Raw genomic sequence first — 19,130 nt, forward strand, 5'->3', positions numbered from 1 at the left:
TCGCCGGCTCGCTGCATAAATAAATTAACTCGGCGAGATCCAGCTACAAACGAGACGGAGCGGAATCCTGCTCCGTTTTATTTGTCCATCCAGAGCGATACTCTGCTTCCAGATTTTTGGCAAGATTTCCATCGATGTTCTTTATTTTTTTTTTTTTTTTCAGAGTAAAAGGGATTATCCAGCGACTATGGCTGGAATTTAGGTTTATTGTATCTCTCTCGCTCGATTGAAAACTGTAACTGTTGGTTGCCGTCGAGTCGTTGTTGTCGGTCGTTCCCTGTGAAAGTTATCAGAGATGCGTTACTGGCACAGTGACAGGAGTTGGCCTCCCCCGAGGGATGAACTACTTTTCCACCATGTAGACAGTGTCCACTACAATTTCCTGGATTGTATTCCAGTTTGCCGGTCTCTTGTTTTCTTTCCGCGTTTCTCTCTCCTCCGGGCCGATGTGTTTGCGTCTTTATGAGCGTCCCGGGAGATCGATGCGTCTGCTTCAAGATATACTCGCGTTAGCCCACTTTCCCGCGCAACGGCGCTCGACCATGAAGCTAGATAACAGGGGCAAAGTTTCGCCAGCCCGAGGTAAGACGAAAAAGAAAGAAAGAAAGAAAGAAAAGAAAAGAAAAAAAAGAAGAGCTTCCGGCTCGCGCGAAAACGCTTTAAAAATTTCGCGGACTTTCGTAATGGCGGCGGTGAGATTGCGGCCTGGTTCAACGAATGTCTGTCGCAATTTGTAGATTTTCGCGTGTTTGCGAAGTCGGAGATACTTTGGATTCGATTTAACGCATTTAGCAACTGGAAATTTAATACACTACTGGTGAATATGTATAAATGAGGAGAAGTTTCTAGTGTTTTTCTTCCTCTGATATTTCATTTTACTCGAATACATTTGGCAATAAGTCTGATTTGACGATCTCGCTTTGGATGGTCCCAAACGAACGAAGGTTTTATTAAGATTGGCGCGCAATAAAATTAACAATGAAATATTTTACGATCCCGTGGCTACGTGTCGAACTTCTATCAAAATTCTGCAAACAGTTTTAGTCAAAAAGTAATTGAACCATCACCGCTAAAAATTTATTATTTCGTCGCAGCAGTTTTTAACTCACATCAATCATCGCCATATTCTCGAAACTGAGAGACGTTTCCGAGCTTTTCCTAATAATTGAATGATCTAGCAAGGTCGCGGTTCTCGCAGTGCAGTTGACGAAACTCGACAGTATCCAAAAACTGAAGTTTCGGATCACTTAGCGACCGTTTCGAATCAGTCGTTCGCGAACCGTCCCATCCCAGAAAGATAACCGAACTTATTCGGAACTAGTTTCCAAGAGAGGGTGAAATTGGTGTTCTCGCCGACATCTGAATGCCAAGATTCGACGTTAGATTTTGGACACAGGATATTAGCAGAGAGTCGGTGGACGCTCCTGGGAAACGTGCAGGAATTCAGCTTGGAAACAATCTCCTCTGGCTGTATTATCTCTCTCTCTCTCTCTCTCTCGAGCTACGAATTCTCCCCCTTGCAATCTCGTTGGCTGGAGATAAGACTAATTACCATTGTATCCGTAGGAGAATGGTTCATACACCATCATCTTAGAAATCTAACCCTTAATAATATCGCTGTCAGTCAACAAGCTACGTACAACGAATCGGTTAATCGCGTTTAAACCAATAACGGCGCGCGGAATCCCAAGCGTGATTGTAAATGTTCCGGTGTATAAGTAGCATGGCGGAATCGTAGCTTCCAGAACGTCGAAATGGGATTCGTTGGTTCGAGAGGATTCCAATCGTGAAACGTTTGGTGAAAATGTTTAGTAGCATCACGGTTGCTCACAAAAGTATTCTAACTTTCGCCTTTGCGAGCACATCTCGCCTGTTGAGTGAAATTTCATTAATAATAATTACAATATAAGAGAAACTGCAGGATATTTAGTACAAGTTTCGTTAATTTATACAAGTACGCGTGATACATTCGTAAAAATTCGGTCCGAATGTTTTCGTGTGCCGTGGTACGTAGATTAAATTGAAAAAAAACTCGAGGCACATTAAGACCTCGGGATTTGTTTCTAAATGAATTCACTTTCCATTCGTTCTTGCGTCATGCAACGAGAATTGCACGAGAAAGTGCATTCAGCGTGAAATTCCCAACGACAGTTTCGTTTCAACGGTAGAATAATTATTCGAAAATAATAACGAATTACCCTACAGCGCCAGGCGTCGTTCCCCCTCCTTCACCCTAGGTTAAATTCCTGCAGCGATCGCAACTATAAAGTACCCTGTTTCAAATGAACCCTGCGGACCGTGAAAAAGTTAATCGACCTCTCTCTCTCTCTCTTGGTTTTTTCTCATCTTCGTGTCCTTCGCCAGTCCCTCTCTGCTTCCCTCTTATTAAGGAGAGTCAGATGCACGAGAGAGTGAGAGAACCCTGCGGAATGCGACGAAGAATTCGGAAATTGGGATTACATTGGAACAATCGGGCGCAGACGAGATTGGCAAGCGATGGGTGAAAGTAAGTTCGCGAAGGAGCGTGGAAATCGACGGTCTGCGACAGTTGGCCAACTGTTTCTGCGGTTATTGGAAGCGTATAAACAGCGTCCACTCTCGTTCTCGACGGTGCTGGTGACGTGCCGGCTGTCAGGTTGTCGTCGACTGGCTTCCGGTCCGGAAATTTTATTCGGAACGAAGACGAGAGGCAACGAAATCTTTCTTCTCTGTTTTCTTTTTGCTTCTTTTCTTTGAAGAGAATTACTCGTAGAAACACTAGAAGGCTACTTTATTTGCCAACTGAACGATCGAACGTTCAAATCGACTAAAACGTAGCTCAGACACTAGGTAAGATATTCGTTAATTAATTCGTTCCCTGAATTCTGAACGCGTTGTGCTTACACGCACCTGCTGATCGCCGGATTATGAACGCACGATTATTTACTACGACCTCGGGCCCTTCTGCCTGACTTTCAGATGAAATTTCTCCGTAAAATTACAAAGGGCAAGTGTGTCTAATGGTGCTTTGTGTTCGATGACTTTGATAGGGGGAATTTTTAATAATTTGATTAAAACTGTATTCCTAATAAAATTGATAGACCAAGCTTCGAGCTCTCAATTGATTAGACGAAATCTTTGACAACGATTCAAAAATGAAGATTAGACGTCCACGACCATGTTCGAAGCAACGTCGTGAGCTTCGTTGCCGGATATTCGAGGGAAAACCTGGCCTATGACGCTATGACTAGGTGAAACCTACGACGTTACACAAGAAAGTTAGCAAGTTGGCGTTAACGCTTGACAAATTATGCTCTTCCTTCTCTTTCACCGGTGGCGACGATCTCCATATTCAGAAGCAGCAACAACCGCTTCCTCTTTCTCGTCTACTCGCATTTAACACGCCCTTCCAAACATCCAAGTATGCACACACGTGTACACTCTCGTTCAGAAATATTTAGACACCTGCTCGTTACATGTAAAATATAACAGTCAGACTTGGTGCGAGCGATTGGAAGGTCACTTCAGATCATTTTATGCCGGCGCAATACGAATTAGGAATCGTACAATGTCATTGAAGAATCAGATAAAACTTGAAGCACTTGTACTGATTTTAATAGAGAATAATTCCAATATTAGATTATACTATACTATTAACTTACGTTATAGATTATCGAACATGCTTTTAAAATTAAATAATGAATATCAGATTGTCAAGTATAAAACAAACTATAGACTAACTATTAAACATGTATGACAACCAAAAGTCGAGTTACTTAATTTTGGAATGTTTCTAGAATAGTAATTGTCGAGAAGTTCTAGTAAATTTTAATCGGTTAACCGCGAGTGTGTCTCAATGCTGCTGAACGCGAGTGTACACGGTGGCTGTTCGACTCGACGATTCGCCTAGGCCGGCTGGTAATTAATAAGAATAAAAGTAGACGGAGCGTCGAGGTGGATCGAATGAGTTTGATTAATCGTCCGGTCATAGCATTGATGGATGGTCGTGCTTGAAATCTCGAAGCTTTATTCTGACCTCGATTAATGCACAATCTCCATAATCCTTTCGTTGTGTAAATTAGTCTAAATCCAAGGGAACATCGTTAGCGAGCCTCCCGACGCGAGTTAATGTAGATAAATTGAAAAGCTGATAACACGAGCTTTAAAACTGGATCGCGCCAGTTTCTAAGAGTAACGAAACGCTCGTTTTTCCATGCTTTTCGTCGTCTTTTTTTTTTTTTCCTTTTGCCCTCCCGGTTTCTTATCGGATCGACACGAAATGGAAATTTATCGCGCTATTTTTAAGAGCGAATGGAGATTGTTTTCAGAAGCATTTAGAATTTATCGCGACGTGTTTCAGCGGTTAACAGAAATTTTTGTTTGAGAAATTTTCCTCTCTGAGGAGAAATTCCAAATCGAACGAATATTAACACTAAAACTACCAAAGCGGGGTCAAAATGACCAATTTATAATTTTTTAGAGTAACTTTGCGGACAATGTTGCATTTTTTCAGAAATTCGAGTGGCTTTTGTAAAATGTATGAACAAATGTTCGTGTTCATCGTCGTATTGTAAATCTTTTCACATTCCTTGCATTCCAATTTCTTTTTATAGTTTGGTCCTCGGTAGTTCTAGCGTTCAATTACCAGCTGCAGTCTCTCGCGTCTCGAGGAAGAATCTGAAACGAAGATGGCGCCAAGTATCTCTCGACAGGCTTGATCTACAACGTGACTCGCGCAGATTTGTCGAAGAATAAAAGACTTCCTCCTGAAGAAAAAAAAAAAGAAAAGAAAAATTCCCACAGGACAAACGCGGATTTCGAGCGTTAATCGAGCGTTTCGCGAACCACCCAAGTTGTCCGGCCCGAGTGGGCAACACGTGTTCGCTCGCAGCCGCGAGCGGCCGACTGTTTCGCAAGCGCGTCGCCGCGATTAATCTTTGCACGCGTTCTGCGAATTTCGTCTCGAAAGACAGACGAGGCGCGGCCGGAAGAGCCGACGAGCTGTTGAAACGCGTCGCGGAGTTAACAGCCATCGGTGGAGACACGGAGTTGGCGGGTCCGCGCGGTGAGATCATCATCATGATAAAAGGGGCAGCCTCGGAGTTTCCCTAAGCACGATGGAAAGGGCGGGGTGTTCTTTCTCGTCTGTGGCTCGCTTCTTTGTGCCTCGCGACTTTCACGACGTAACCTTTCTCCATCTTCTGCATTAGACGACGTTGACGGTGATTGAAGTATGTATACACGGTGACGCGAGCACTTCGTGAATAGTGAAATAGCCTTTGCTAGCGCTCTATGGTGCAAAGCATGAATTGTATTAACGAAACTCACGATTTAGCGAGAATTTTGGAGAGTCGATAGATCTCAAGTTTACGAGGCGTTTTCTTTTAAATAGCGAAGAGTCTGTGAAGAAGACTGTTGTAAAAGTTTCTTCCTACCTATTTTTTCTTCAAAACATCAAAATATAAGAAAAAACTGCTTTATTAATGAAATTTAAGTTCGAACATGTTAGCACAATTAGAACAATTAGAACAAATTAGTGTGCTTGAACCTGTAAGAAAAATTTTCTTGAAGCACGAAAAGTGAAATGATTACGGATTTATTTCAGTAGGAAGCGATCTTTGTATCAAAAATTGTGTATCACAAATTTTTATTCAAAAATTTGATTGAAACATTGAAGCGTCCAGAAAACTTGTGAACGAGGGTGTACGTTGCACGTAACGATTCCAAAAGTTCGTTTCATTCGCGCACGTAGGTTTCTTGAACTCTACACGTCCCTGTTTTCTTTATCGTGCCCAAAGCAGAGGATTAACCACGCGTTGGAGAATTTATGCTCTGGCTGTGTACAATCTAAAACGCCACTAACACGTTGCATTAGCATGTTGTTAAGTGCATCGCGTGTACGTGTATATATACATGCACGTGTTGTGTAGATACCGCAAAAGATGAGGTTAAAATATTGCGCGCCGCTGATAGTGCCGCGTGCTCGCTGTGCAATTAACGTGAACGCTACGATTTAACGCGAATACAACAATCTATTTTCCCCTGTTCATGCACGTCAAAGTTGCTAACGCGACCCTCCGCACGCCGAGAACTCTAACGAATCGTGCCTGCATCGATGTGAAACACGTGTTTCGATTATGTTTATTTCCACTGATAATTAATCCTCGATGAATAAATCTTTTCGTGAGCATTCTTTTAATTGGAAGATATTCCGGCAGTAGAAAAAGGAAAACTTGTTCACTCCAGAAAATTTGATAATACATTATTGCGCTGTATAAAATTACGAAAGAAATATCGAAAGACGCAGCGCACGGAATTTCGAAGAATTTTCAACGACCAATTACAAGAATGTAAGGTCGCAGTGTGACATTTAATTACCGTGAAACGAGTAAGTACAAAAGTGTAACATCTGATAAAAAATGTAGCGCTGCGTATAGCAAATGGAGGGTTGAAAAATGGTGCCACCGTATCGCCGACTTCCGTGACGATAACGAATGTTCTAACTCTCGTTTCGATGCAACCCTAGTGATACATCGCACGCGCGATATTTTCAAATTAGGAGAAATTTAGAACAGCCCGCGAACCCCCACCCTTAATAATTCTCATCTACGATCTCTGTCTTCTGCGTGATAGATCGAAGAGCAAAGTCTTCTCAATTTTTATTCCTGTGCACGTTCCTGAAAATTCGTTTCGCCCAAAAGTTGAAAGATCTCGAGCTTCTCTTCGCAACTCTCGCAATTTCCCCTTCCGATTCTTCAATTAATAAGCCCGACCACAGATTTTTACCAATTTAAAAGCCAGAGGATCGAACGAGCCAACAGGAAGCAAACTCGAGCGAGTTGTAAAGAGTCGTGCGAATTTATCGCGTGTAACGACCCGCTTGAGACGAGGTCCCGCCATGAAAATCCCGGGACCGTCATGATTTCACGTCGTGGGTCATCGTGCGAGCACCGCGCGGAGCGACGACGATTCCCTCCTACATTTTTCACGGTGGCAATTCGTGGAAGGAAGCTCGCGAAAACGTTGGCGACGGCGTGTGTGCGGCGTTGGGGGATGCATTATTCGTGGATCGCAAGGGAAGAGAGAAACCGGGTGCTTTCCGAGGCTACGTCTGTTGGTGTTTCGATAAACTCATGGGAATCGACAACGCGCACGCGATAGGTTGTGTGTCGCCAAAACCGGCTGGTGGTGCTGGCAGCGGACCTGAAATATTAAACGATTCACCGCCGACTGCAGGTACACGCGCATTCTCGCGCACGCTCGCGTCTAAGCGTACACATTGCTGCACGTATCTCGCGTGCGATGGTACACTCCTTTTCACAAGTATCGGCCTGTACTTGCGTCGATCGGCAACGACCTTGCTTCTGGCGACGCGCGCCGCAGTTCCGCGTTTGAATTTCGCGCGAATTTTGACTAGGGAATTTTCTGTTGAAAGTTCGAGGAATTGTTGTTCGTTGCTTCCGTCCTGTACGAAGTTCTGAAATTTTCTAAATTCTAAGTCTTAATTTCCCAATGTCCTAACCTAGAAACTTCCTAAATTTCTAATGTCCGAAACTCTAGAAATTTCTAACCTCCCAATTCCCTAATTTCCCTTAAATTCCTAATTTCCGAAATTCTAGAAATTTCTGCATTTTGATTCTCAAATTTTCTAAACTCTAGAGATTCCTAACTTCCTAATTTCCATTTCCCTAATTAGGAATTCCCTGAATTTGCTAAATTCTAGAAATTTCTACACTTCGAAGTCCCAAGTTTCCTAAATTCTAGAAATTCCAATTCTAATTTCCAGAATTAGAAGTGCTAAAACTCCGAGGTTCCGAAATTTCGAAAGCCTTACATTCCAATAACCCTCTACGGTCGAAGCTCTCCACGCTCTCTTGAAATTCTGGCACTTCAAAAGTTCCAGGTTCTAAAATTCTCCGAATCTCTCTGAACCTCTAAATCGACAAAGCTGCAAATTCCCTAGGTCTTTCAATCCTCTAGACGTTTCCCCAATTCCCCAAATTGCAGAAATTAAATGGTATTTTTTACTTAAATTTTACTTACTTTTTACTCAAATCGAGGTAAGCTTTTTCCACGCGAGCGCAACGTTCCGATTAATTAGTCGTTTCATCGGCAATTATCTGAATTAATTGTCTCGCGTTGCGCGAAACTGTCGGACGTCTGCATACTTGTGAAAGGGAGTGTACGGAGGTCGCTCGGTACACCGATCTACTATTTTACCGGACCAGCATATACCAGCATATTAGCCAAGCTCTGATGTCCCTACGTGTATAATTAGGAAGATGCTCGCCGGTTAAACGTACACACGATAAATATTATAATTAGCCCCGGGAACATTTGCACGGCTATTCTTTTCTCTGTTCTTTGGCCAGGCCGCTTTGGCAAATTGGTTGCTATCACGTACGTTGGTCGAAGCGTAACCAGTTCGAATTAATCTCCCAGCATCGCCTAATCTCGTGTTTCGGTTTCCGGATCGAAACACCACATTATGATGTATCACGAATATAATGGCATTTCTTTGATGTAAATTAATGTTTATTGTATGATATTTGGATTTTAATTGAGCTGCGTTTTGGCCTCGTTCAATTATCGGCCGCGATAGGTAAATAGCGTCGAATATCGTGTCAATGGGAAAATTTATTAAATCAATCCGCGCGTACGCGTTACCGAGCGATTTTAATGTTTGATTAGCGCTGTTCCACATTTATTTCGATCGAAAGCAGCAGCAGCCTGTGATCAATCGATTCTGCTAATCGTACAATAAACAGCGAAATAGCGAGACACGCGTTCGAAATAGGTTGTTCGAAAATAGTTTAAGGTTTGCAATCAAAGTTGAACAGCTATTAGTTCGAAAGAACAGACAAACTCAAAATCCCCCCCCCCCCTCCCTCTTTCTCTCCCCAAGAAATTTAACTAGACGCAAGAAAAAAAAGGAACACGAATAGTCCATTTACAATTTGCACAATCGGCCCCTTCCGGAAATTTGTCGCCGAATTTTTCCCCCCTCCCCCGGCAGCTTATAATTATGAAATGTTTCGGCAGTCTCCGCTTCGGCCAATCGGATCACAGCGACGCGCGAAGTGTCCCCCTTCCCCCCTCGTAATCGGGCGGCCAGCTCCAGTAAATATTACAATTAGCCCTGTTCGGTAACGATGTAACTCGTTTACGCCGGTGGTTCCCTCGGTTCGGTCCCTGGCTGGCTTGGCATAATAGGCATCGTGGCGCGACACTGCGATCCCGTGGAACGCGGATCCCAGTCCCATGACGATGGCCAGGCACCAGTCCTGTTACACGTACCGCCGGTATTGCGTATTACCGTGGGAGGAAGGGCAACCCACCCCCTCTCGCGTCCGGCTGGCGTGGCGGTCGGAATCGAGTGACCGGCCGATTCCCAATGCGCGTTGCACACGGCACGTCAGCCGAATTTCGTCGGGGAAATACGTGTCGTTGTAGCGTAGGTGGTGCTGGATGCGCCTATCGCGGCGTTAATTAATAAATGGGGATTCGATTTGGCCCGGGCCTCGGATAATTGAGGAATTAACGATGCTCGATCGACCAATCGTTCGATCGCGCCTCGGCATCCACCGCCTGGAACTGGCTTGTTCCGTCCGACGCGACGTGCTCTCTCTCTCTCTCTCTTTCTCTCTCTCTCTCTCTCTCTCTCTCTCTCTCTCTCTCTTTGTCTCTCGCCCCGAGACGTCGATGGATGGACAGGCAGGTTTGACGGCTGATTCGCAGCTTGTTTTTCACCGTGCCGCTGCGACTCGATAAACTGATTTTCAATAAGATGCAAATTTACGTTTCGCTGATGGGTATAATCGAAGAAACAAATGCTTTGCGCGTTCTTTTATTTTATTATTCGACGGCTTCTCTGTTGTATAAAAGTGCATGAAAATTCGCACGTTTCGAGGGAACGCAAGAAATAAATCTAGTTGAATGTAGTTTCGTACTTGGTATATAAGGGATGTTGTAATATATAATATTATAACGTAATACGTAATATAGTATAATATACAATACATAACATATAATATATGGTATATAACCTTGATGTTATAACCAGACTGCGGATTTTTATAGATAAAATTTAGAAAAATGAAAAGTTATTGATTATCACACGGTGTATTACACATTGGATATTTCGTATTCTTTTTTTGCATAGTACGTGCATTCCACTGTGTGGAAACATACCGGCTATAGCAAAGTCCTCGTTCATAAATCACAAATTTCCCGAATGTACACATTTATGAAAGCACAAAAAACAAAAAAAAAAAAAAAAAACCACATAAACTCACGTCTGAAGACACATAAAATACACGTCGTTAACGAACCAACTGGAAGTAATCCACCGTTCTCGTTCAACGTCAATTGCAGGATAACGAGAAACACGTACCATCACGTTATTAATTAGCAGCCGCCCGTTTTCGTAAATACAGAGGAAGATTATCAAATTAATTACCACGGGCAACCCAGGAATCGCGTCTTTCAGAGTCTTTCATCCGGGCGAGCTTTTCGAGCGCGATGCCGCTAGAGAGACCGCAATTACTATAAACCTTCAGGAACAAGCCCTCTCAGGCGGAATCAGTTTTCACGTGAATTATACGCGGGACGAGTGGCGGAAAAGGATCGTGAAGAATCGATAAAACACGCCGCGCCGCGTCTTGATTTACTATCGCGTACTCGTGCACCGGCGTGTGGTGCAACGCCGCACAGAATCGCATGCACTGCGACCGCGGCTGGTTAACATAGATTCACCGTTTATCTTGGCCATCTAATGGATTTTGCAAGGAATAAGCAACCTTCTCTCGCTTTACGTCAATGCGTTCGACTGCGTTTATGGTAGCGATGGGATCAAGCTTCTCCATTGAAACGATTCGAAATTAATCCTGTAGGATACATGTGAATAGTTGCCTTTGGCGAATTCTGATCCCTTCTGCAGAAATGGATTTTAAAAAAAGTACTCCGAGAGACACTTTATCGAAAGATTGGACAGGTTCTTTAAATTTTTTTCAATCTTCTTTACTTTAATTAACCAATTAAGTCCCTTGTTGGAGAAGGTTCGATCGATTCTTTGAATTTCCTTAAATTATATTTCATTCTTTTCTTCAAATAAACGAATATATATTCGAAGGAATTGAATTAATTATTATTATCGGATGCACAAGCAAGAGAAGAAGTTGCAGATACGTGTTTCAAAGTGTGCTGGATGAATCGAATATACTGGTGGTGACGTTCAAGTGTCGTTTGACAAAAAGCATCAAGTGGAGGAGTTGTTCACCGCGGGAGAAAATGAGAAACGAGATAGAACCGAGTTTCGAACGAGTACTTGCGAGGAGCTCCGGGCCATCGCTAGTTAATGGCGTTCGGGGGTTTCTCTCTGGCGATACACGGCCCCGACACGGCATAATGGAGTGATCTCGAACAGAACAAGCTGAAACAAAGAGAGCCGCGAGTGTGAGTAAGCTCGCGAGGACTGGCACGCGCTGCCGTGTTACCGCAAAGCACACCGTGGTCCGGTTCTCCTCTTCTGCACGCATCGTAAATGGCCGCGAGAAAGACCGGAACGGCCGGGCGGATTCGTGTACTGATGGAAATTGGACCCGTTGAAAGCCAGTGTCTTAAGTGTTAAGTAAAGCGCGCCGCATTTGAAATTGCCTTGCCAGGCTTCGCGATATTGCGCGAGCTTCTCTCACACGTGTACGATGCACACGTTCGTTAAACTTGGCAGAGTAAGAAGAAAACCGCCTCCTCGAAATGTGTACGTAGATTGCCGATGTTGAATAAATTAAAACAGAGTAGAAATTAAAACAGAGTAGGAATTTCTTTTATTTTCTGTCGTTTCGCTCGTCAAGTATACGTGCATCGTGAATTATTTGATACATCGTTTGAAGAAACGAGAGTTCAAATAGAAACTTGAAATCCTCGTCCAAGGTGAAGTTCAGAGTTAAGGAATTATTTATATATAAACTATATTCATGTTATAAAATACATTATATAGAAAATATATTAATATTACAAAATAAATTATATATATTTATATGTAAAATATATCCATATTATAAAATATATGATATATATTTATATATAAAATATATTCATATATAAGGAATTTAAAAATTTATTTATATATAAAATATATTCATATAAGGAATTTGAAAATTTGTTTATATATAAAGTATTACCTTATTTATAAAAAATTTACCTTACATTTAAAATTACCTTATTTATATGTAAAATTACCGCACAATCGCACAATCGACGACCAATTTTGAATCAATTTCCAATAATTCCCCGCGAAGACGAAATTTCAAACGGACTTGCTACGATCGAAATGATCAAAGATCCAGTCGAACGATCGCCGTGTCCACGAAGAATGCTTGAACCTGAAGGAATTCAACGCCGCGCGCGGACGAGCCAGTTCTCGATGCACGAGAAATGAGATCTTGTTACCGACACGTATAGCGTATAATTTGCATGCAAACACGTAGAAACGCGAAAGCTGTCGCGTTACGCTTTTTTATTTCAGCATCTTTGAAGCGTTCCGCGCGACACAGCCCACGCAACACCAGATCCGAATGACATTATTCGACGCGGGACAAAGTCTCCCTCGTATAACGGTGGCTGCCGCGGGTTAACGAGGCCCGTTTAATTGTTGCCCGCGTGCACGTGTGTGCACCGCGCGCATTGTGCACAGGCGTGCGTCCGCGCCGACAGCACCGGCCGTTTACCTCTTTTGCGAGCTTCTCAAACGGAAAAGTGACGATCCGGCCGCGCGAAACGCGCCGGTCGTTAAAACAGTAACGAATGACGATGGTGACACGCCATCCGGCCACGTGCGCCATATCGCTCTCGATAAACATCGCTCGCCATTTCTCTTTTTTCGAAACTTACACCACTCTGCGTGTGCTCGTTCGTGAGATCGTCGTATTCGCAAATTGAAGAACGTCCGAGCTTGCGATGCTTTTTTACGCATCTCGCGAATACTCCACTTTGAGCGAATAAATCCAGTATCCTTTGAATTTCTGAACATTGGTATCGAGACGTAGATATAATTATTTCGCAGTAACATCCACATCCATCCACGTACCCTTTCAACCACTGCTTTGTTCCATTATTTCAAATTTGCAGGAATTATCGAGTTCCAAGGTTCGAGCAGTTTTGCCATTTGTCCGCGCGCAAGAGTCGATGAGAACTGGCGCTGTGTAAAATGTTCACAGAACGAGAAATTACAAAGGAAACGATCCGATCGAGTTATGTATGTTCCGCGCGACACCACGAAGAAACATGGCGGCTGTTGAATTTCAAGCTACGTTTCTCTCGCGCGCGAAAAAATAGAATGCTGGATGGACGATCATCTTCTCGTGTTTACACCGGCGGAAGGGGAGAACGTTGCACACGCTGCTTTAATATTTTCGCAGCGATACTTTGTACTTTGTACTTTATTCGGCGCCGTTTCTCTCCGTCTTGCCCCCCGCGAGATTCAACGCGAGGATCGCGGCGTGAAATAAAAACGGGGCGGGATAGGGAACGGCCTCTAATGTTTTATTTCCTTGCCGTTACGTATCGTATTGATATTTCACCTTTATGCCTGCAACTTTACGCCGGTGTGCGCGTCGTTCTACGTTTCACGAGCGCCGTTTTCTATCATCCGTTTTACGTTTTCGAGCCGATAGCCGGTGGCCGTGTATTAAGATCCAGTTAGCGTGGCCTCTACGTGTCGCTGGCGTTTATCGGGGAAAAAATGAAGTTACCCGAGCGGAGTTGTGGCAAAAAAAAAAAAAAAGAAAAAAAAGAAAGCACAACGCTTTTAGATACTTGGAATACTGTTCCTTTCAAGTTGAACATTTTTCGTCGCTGTTGCACACGATACTCTTTATTTGAATACCGTTTATTTATCATCGTGGAGTATTTACGACTCAGCAGGAACTTGCAAAGTTGAAAGAAGATCAGAAAATTCAATTCTGTACAAATCTCACATAAAAATCTCTGAATTCTACAGTTCGAAATTTCCTATTTCTTCTGTCCAAATTTAAAATTTCTAACGCACTTTTACAAATCTGCCTTATCATTTAATATTAAGAAAATTAAATCTTACGTTTATATTTTTCAAAAAAAAGAAAAATATGTCTGCAGAATGAAAAAAAAGAAGAATCTTCAAAGTCAGTGAAAATTAAAAGAAGATCAGAAAATTCAATTCTGTACGAATCTCGCAAAAATCTCTGACGGGAATTCTACAGTTCGAAATTTCCTATTTCTTCTGTCCAAATTTAAAATTCCTAACGCATTTTTACAAATCTGCCTTATCATTTAATATTAAGAAAATTAAATCTTACGTATATATTTTTCAAATGAAAAGAAAAATACACGTCTGCAGAATTAAAAAAGAGGAGAATCTTCGGAGTCAGTAGAAATTGAAAGAAGATCAGAAAATTCAATTTTGTAGGAATCTCGTAAAACGGGAATTCTACAGTTCGAAATTTCCTATTTCTTCTGTCCAAATTTAAAATTTCTAAAAATCTGCCCTATTATTTAATATCAAGAAAATTAAATCTTACATTTGTCTTATATTTTTCAAAAAAATACACGTCTGCAGAATGAAAAAAAAGAAAAAGAAGAATCTTCGGAGTCGAGTGAAAATCAACGAACGACGTGAGTGAAATCGCGAGTGGAACGTTACATTTCCTTCTTCCTTCCACTCGCTCTACTCTACGAGGCATCGAGCCTCATCCCCGTTACATCTTCCCGCGTATTCCTTCCTTTGCCTTCGGATTACGCGGTTGCTAAATAGATTCATCAGCGTTACCACATCAGTCTGAATGTAAGGCTCAGCCGTACGTAAGATGGTTCGCCCTTTTCGTCCTTCCCTCAGACTCTTCTCTCATCTTCGTCGGCATGCTTCACCCAGTTTGCGGCACGCGTGCTACGAGGCAGCCTCTTCTTGCATTAAGCGATTACGTCTGATTCTTAGGGTTAAGGGCAGATCGACGCGAGATACAAAATGGCGGGAGAACAATTAAATTAATTTTAATCGGCAAGAGTTGCGAGAGAGGAACGTGGATACATTAGAAATAATTGCAGCGCATATCAAAGTGAAACTAAACCAACTGTTTTTTACACGTTGCTTACTTTATATTTTCAAACATGCGTTCTATTCATTTTTTGACAGTTGAGGGCCATAATTGCAACGTGATCGAAGCAGTTACTATATTTTAAACTCAATCTGCCGGGATGTACATCTTTTTTACACGTGTTATTTTCTAATTTGGAGTATCGATCGTCATCAAACTTGGCCAAACTCGAAGAAATTCAAATGTATTACAATTTAAATGTCCAAGTTCGAGTAATCGGCAATCTCCTCGGAAGGAGGCTGAGTACATAGCGGTTAAATAGAAACTGGGAACGGGCCGGCAATCGGGGAGAGCCCGAAGAAACAAAGCTCCGGGAGCCACGCAAATCGGAAATCTGCAATTCACACAAGTTCCGAATACATTGAAGAGATAGTGAACTATTGAAGAGTCAAACTAGCGACACACCGAGTATGTATATATATATATATATATATATATATCTATATACAGGCTCTAAAGATTCAAAGGGTGACAATCACCGGGAACTGTAGACTCAAGGAACATTGGCGGGGAACAATGCTTTAACAATCGAGAAATTCAGAATATCAGACGCGATACATTCCACGGGGACCAGAAACGCGACAATCAGCATATTTGGGTTACGTTCCATGGTGCTCCGTTTCTACCGAGCCGTCTATCCAGTGATTAAGGGTTTAATAGCGATCGAGATATCGCGGAACGTCTGTTACTCGCCAGACATCGAGTTGAGAATTTTCTGAGACTCACAGAACGTCTCTCTCCGTCTCTCTTCGTTATTTACGTACAGACTTGTCATTTCGGTCGTTTCATCTTGTAGTTAATTTACAATTTATTTACAATCTTCTGCTCTTGAAACAAACGTACATGCCATTTTGTACATAGATCAGAACGGTAATTCGAATTCTTGACACACGGGGACTTGAGTGTTTGTGTGAAAAACTCGAATTTCTGACGCTTAATTGGCAGAGGGCGAGTATTACACTTGGTCGCGGTATTATGCATCGAACGACGACAGCAGCATAGGTTATCAGGTTTATTAACACCGAAAGCACATTAGCATCGAGTTTATGCTACAATAATTTATGATCCAATATATAGTATATAGCACGAGCCGGGTGTCGTAATCCCAAAATCCGGTTCAGTTCGAGTCCCTTGGTTCCAGAGTGATCCAATTTAGGTCTCTCTCAGTCTCCTGACAGCGAGACTCGGTGTTCGACAGTCTTCGAACATCTTTCTTTCAGCGTCTTTTGTATCTGAAATCGTTTTACACGTTGTCACGTTTTAATATCGAAGACACGCGGGAAAAAATTTATTAAATTCACTGCAGCTCGCTTCCGTGAGTTTTGCTAATTTTTTAAGCGAGAAAAGGAAGAATAAAAATTGACAAAGTTGCAGGAGAAATTACGAACTTTCCAAACTTCTCAAGCATCGTTTCATCGCTTTGCGATTACAACTTTATTTGGATTTTAGAGACAGACAGATACTTTTCAGATCAACACGTCGTGATTTAGTATCACGATGAAAACATGCGCGGAGCGCGGGGCCGAAGCGTAATATCGAACGTTTGCAAAAAAAAAAAAAAAGAAAAAAAGAAAAAACTAATTTGCAAAGTGCGTTCGTATGTAACGGCTACATTTCGTATAACGTTCGGAAATTCCCTTTTTGAAAAGTTTCCAGATATATATTCAGTTATAGTTTCAATGTATATATATATATATATATATATATATATTTTTTAATCTCTCTCCAAATATGAAATAAACATTCTCTGTCATTTCCATCGGAAATAAAGAGGCGTTGAGTACCAGTAATATTCAAATTCTGACGGAAATTCCGTGATATCCACTTGGAGACGCACGGAAGGAAAGAACAAATCATTTCTCTCGATCCTCGAGACACTTTCTCACCCGAGTGCCCATTTCTCGATCACCCTCAAAGAAACCCGAATTTCCTCGCCGACACGAATTCAGCAAACTGCTCTGTTCACCGCCGATCGTTTCAGCCTCTCCTAAGAAAAGAAGGAAAGTGGACGTAACTCGGTGGAAACGGCTGGCGAACTACTGGCGATGGTTGGCTCGCATTTCAGGGAAGCGAACGGTCGCCGGAGCGTTTCCATTGCTCTTGCTCTCGCAGAGTATACATACCGGTATGGTGCCTTGGATGACCGGATGCATTATCCCGCTGTTCGGACAACGTGTAAGTGTAATTAACACGCCGCCGCTCATAACGAGCACGATGTACGCAGTCACACTAACGAGAGCAAATTAGCTCGTTTGTGCCAGTTTAGCTTCGTCTCCTTGCCTCGCCCGTGCCTCGCCATCTCTGGCGCCCTCTCTGCGCCGCCCCTCTCGCCGCTATTTGCGGTCAAGAATGCAAATTCGCTCGTTTCGTGTGCCTCCGCTCCTGTCTACACCGTCGTCGACACGAGTTTCTGTCGTGTCCCTCTGCCGGGTCTGTCTCTCTTTCTCACACATACACACATCGGCTGACGAATTCAGTGGACCAGCGACCGTTCGCTCGCCCGCCACCGGTGGTTTGCATGCCGCGTAGTTTCAAAATTCATGGTCAACCTGGTTACCGGTTCGTTCCTCCGTGCCAACCGGCCTGATAACGTTGCCGTTTCGCTCCGGGAACGACATTGACGTTATCCGCCGCATCTAAATGACGAGAGTCCACGGAGAGACGTTTCCTTATCGCGTAATCGATGCTCGATGTTGCTGGGGGGAGGATGTGATTGAAATATCGCCATAGTCGGACGTCTGTGTCTGTTTGCGTGTTTTAATACGGCACTGTTTGCTAGATGGAGGAATGCGTTGCGAAGGATTTCTTTTACGAGCGGAGGTTTCTGAGTTTTTGAGTTTCGTTGCGAGAGAATCCAAGTAGAGGGGCGTTTTACACTTTTAATCACTATTCATTTACTTTTCATTTCTCGACGATGAAAGTATTTGCGCTCGATCGTAATTTGATACTTACCGACCGAAGGGATTCTCGATCGTTCAAAGTCGTCGAGTCGCTGAAGCCCAGATAAGATATCAAATTTTCGCACGTTAAACTGGCTACGAATTTTCTCTCGAACGCGTGTAGGCGCCGACAGAGACGGCGGAAAGAAATATTGTTCGCGCGAGGAGAGGAAATCGTTTGACTCGGATAGAATATACTTATCACCGTCTCAAAGAAGCTGCAATAGTTCAATTCCATGCAAATCTCTGGGGGGTATTCCCCGGGCGCGGCAGCCCCGATACCGTTGAAACGTCTGTTATCGGGACGGGTCTATTTTACGATCAACTCGAACCGCTTCCTTGACTAGCCGAGCGAAGGAAATCCTGATATGTTTAACGCCTGAACGCCCCCCTTTGGAATGCACGTGAAATTAAAACAGCCCCCCCCTCCCCCCCATTGAATATCGATCCGTCGAGCGTTCGCGAAAAATTTGTAAATACAAAAATGGGAAAGAATGGAAAAACAAGCATTTGCGTAAAATTCAAATTTTCACAACGTGGACGATTTGCTCTGTGAGAGATAATCTTCGATTACCGGGTCGGGTAAAAGAATAATGTTTGTTGCAAAATTTTTGGCAGAGCTTCGGATATTTTGTAACTCGCGTCAACCACGAAGAAATTCTGCCGTTTATTTCTAAATGTTTATGTTTGACTAGCGATACCTCGGCAAAGGATTTCTGATAACGATCCGCCCGTATAATTCCAAAACCGTAATCTCGTAATATAGCGCTGCATTTGATACGCGAGAAACGTAACTGCTTCCTTCCGCGCTGCTTTCGTTGTTTAAAAAGTTTGATAACAAACTTTTATTACATCGCGAACGCATTCAAAGTTTCGCGGGGCGAAAACGGCGTTACAGAAACAATGTACCATCACGCTTTCTTGCCTCTTTCCCTTGATTATTATCAGTCCTTTCTTTTCTTCTTCTTCTTCTTCTTCTTCTTTTTCTTCTTCTCTCTCTCTATTCTTGTTACCATTCTCGCGCCTCTTCATATAACAAAATTTTTTAATACCGCGTCGTAACTTCTCCACCAACTTATTTCGT

The sequence above is a fragment of the Frieseomelitta varia genome, unplaced genomic scaffold, assembly GCF_011392965.1.
Source record: "Frieseomelitta varia isolate USP_RPSP 00005682 unplaced genomic scaffold, Fvar_1.2 scaffold_251, whole genome shotgun sequence".
Taxonomy (NCBI): domain Eukaryota; kingdom Metazoa; phylum Arthropoda; class Insecta; order Hymenoptera; family Apidae; genus Frieseomelitta; species Frieseomelitta varia.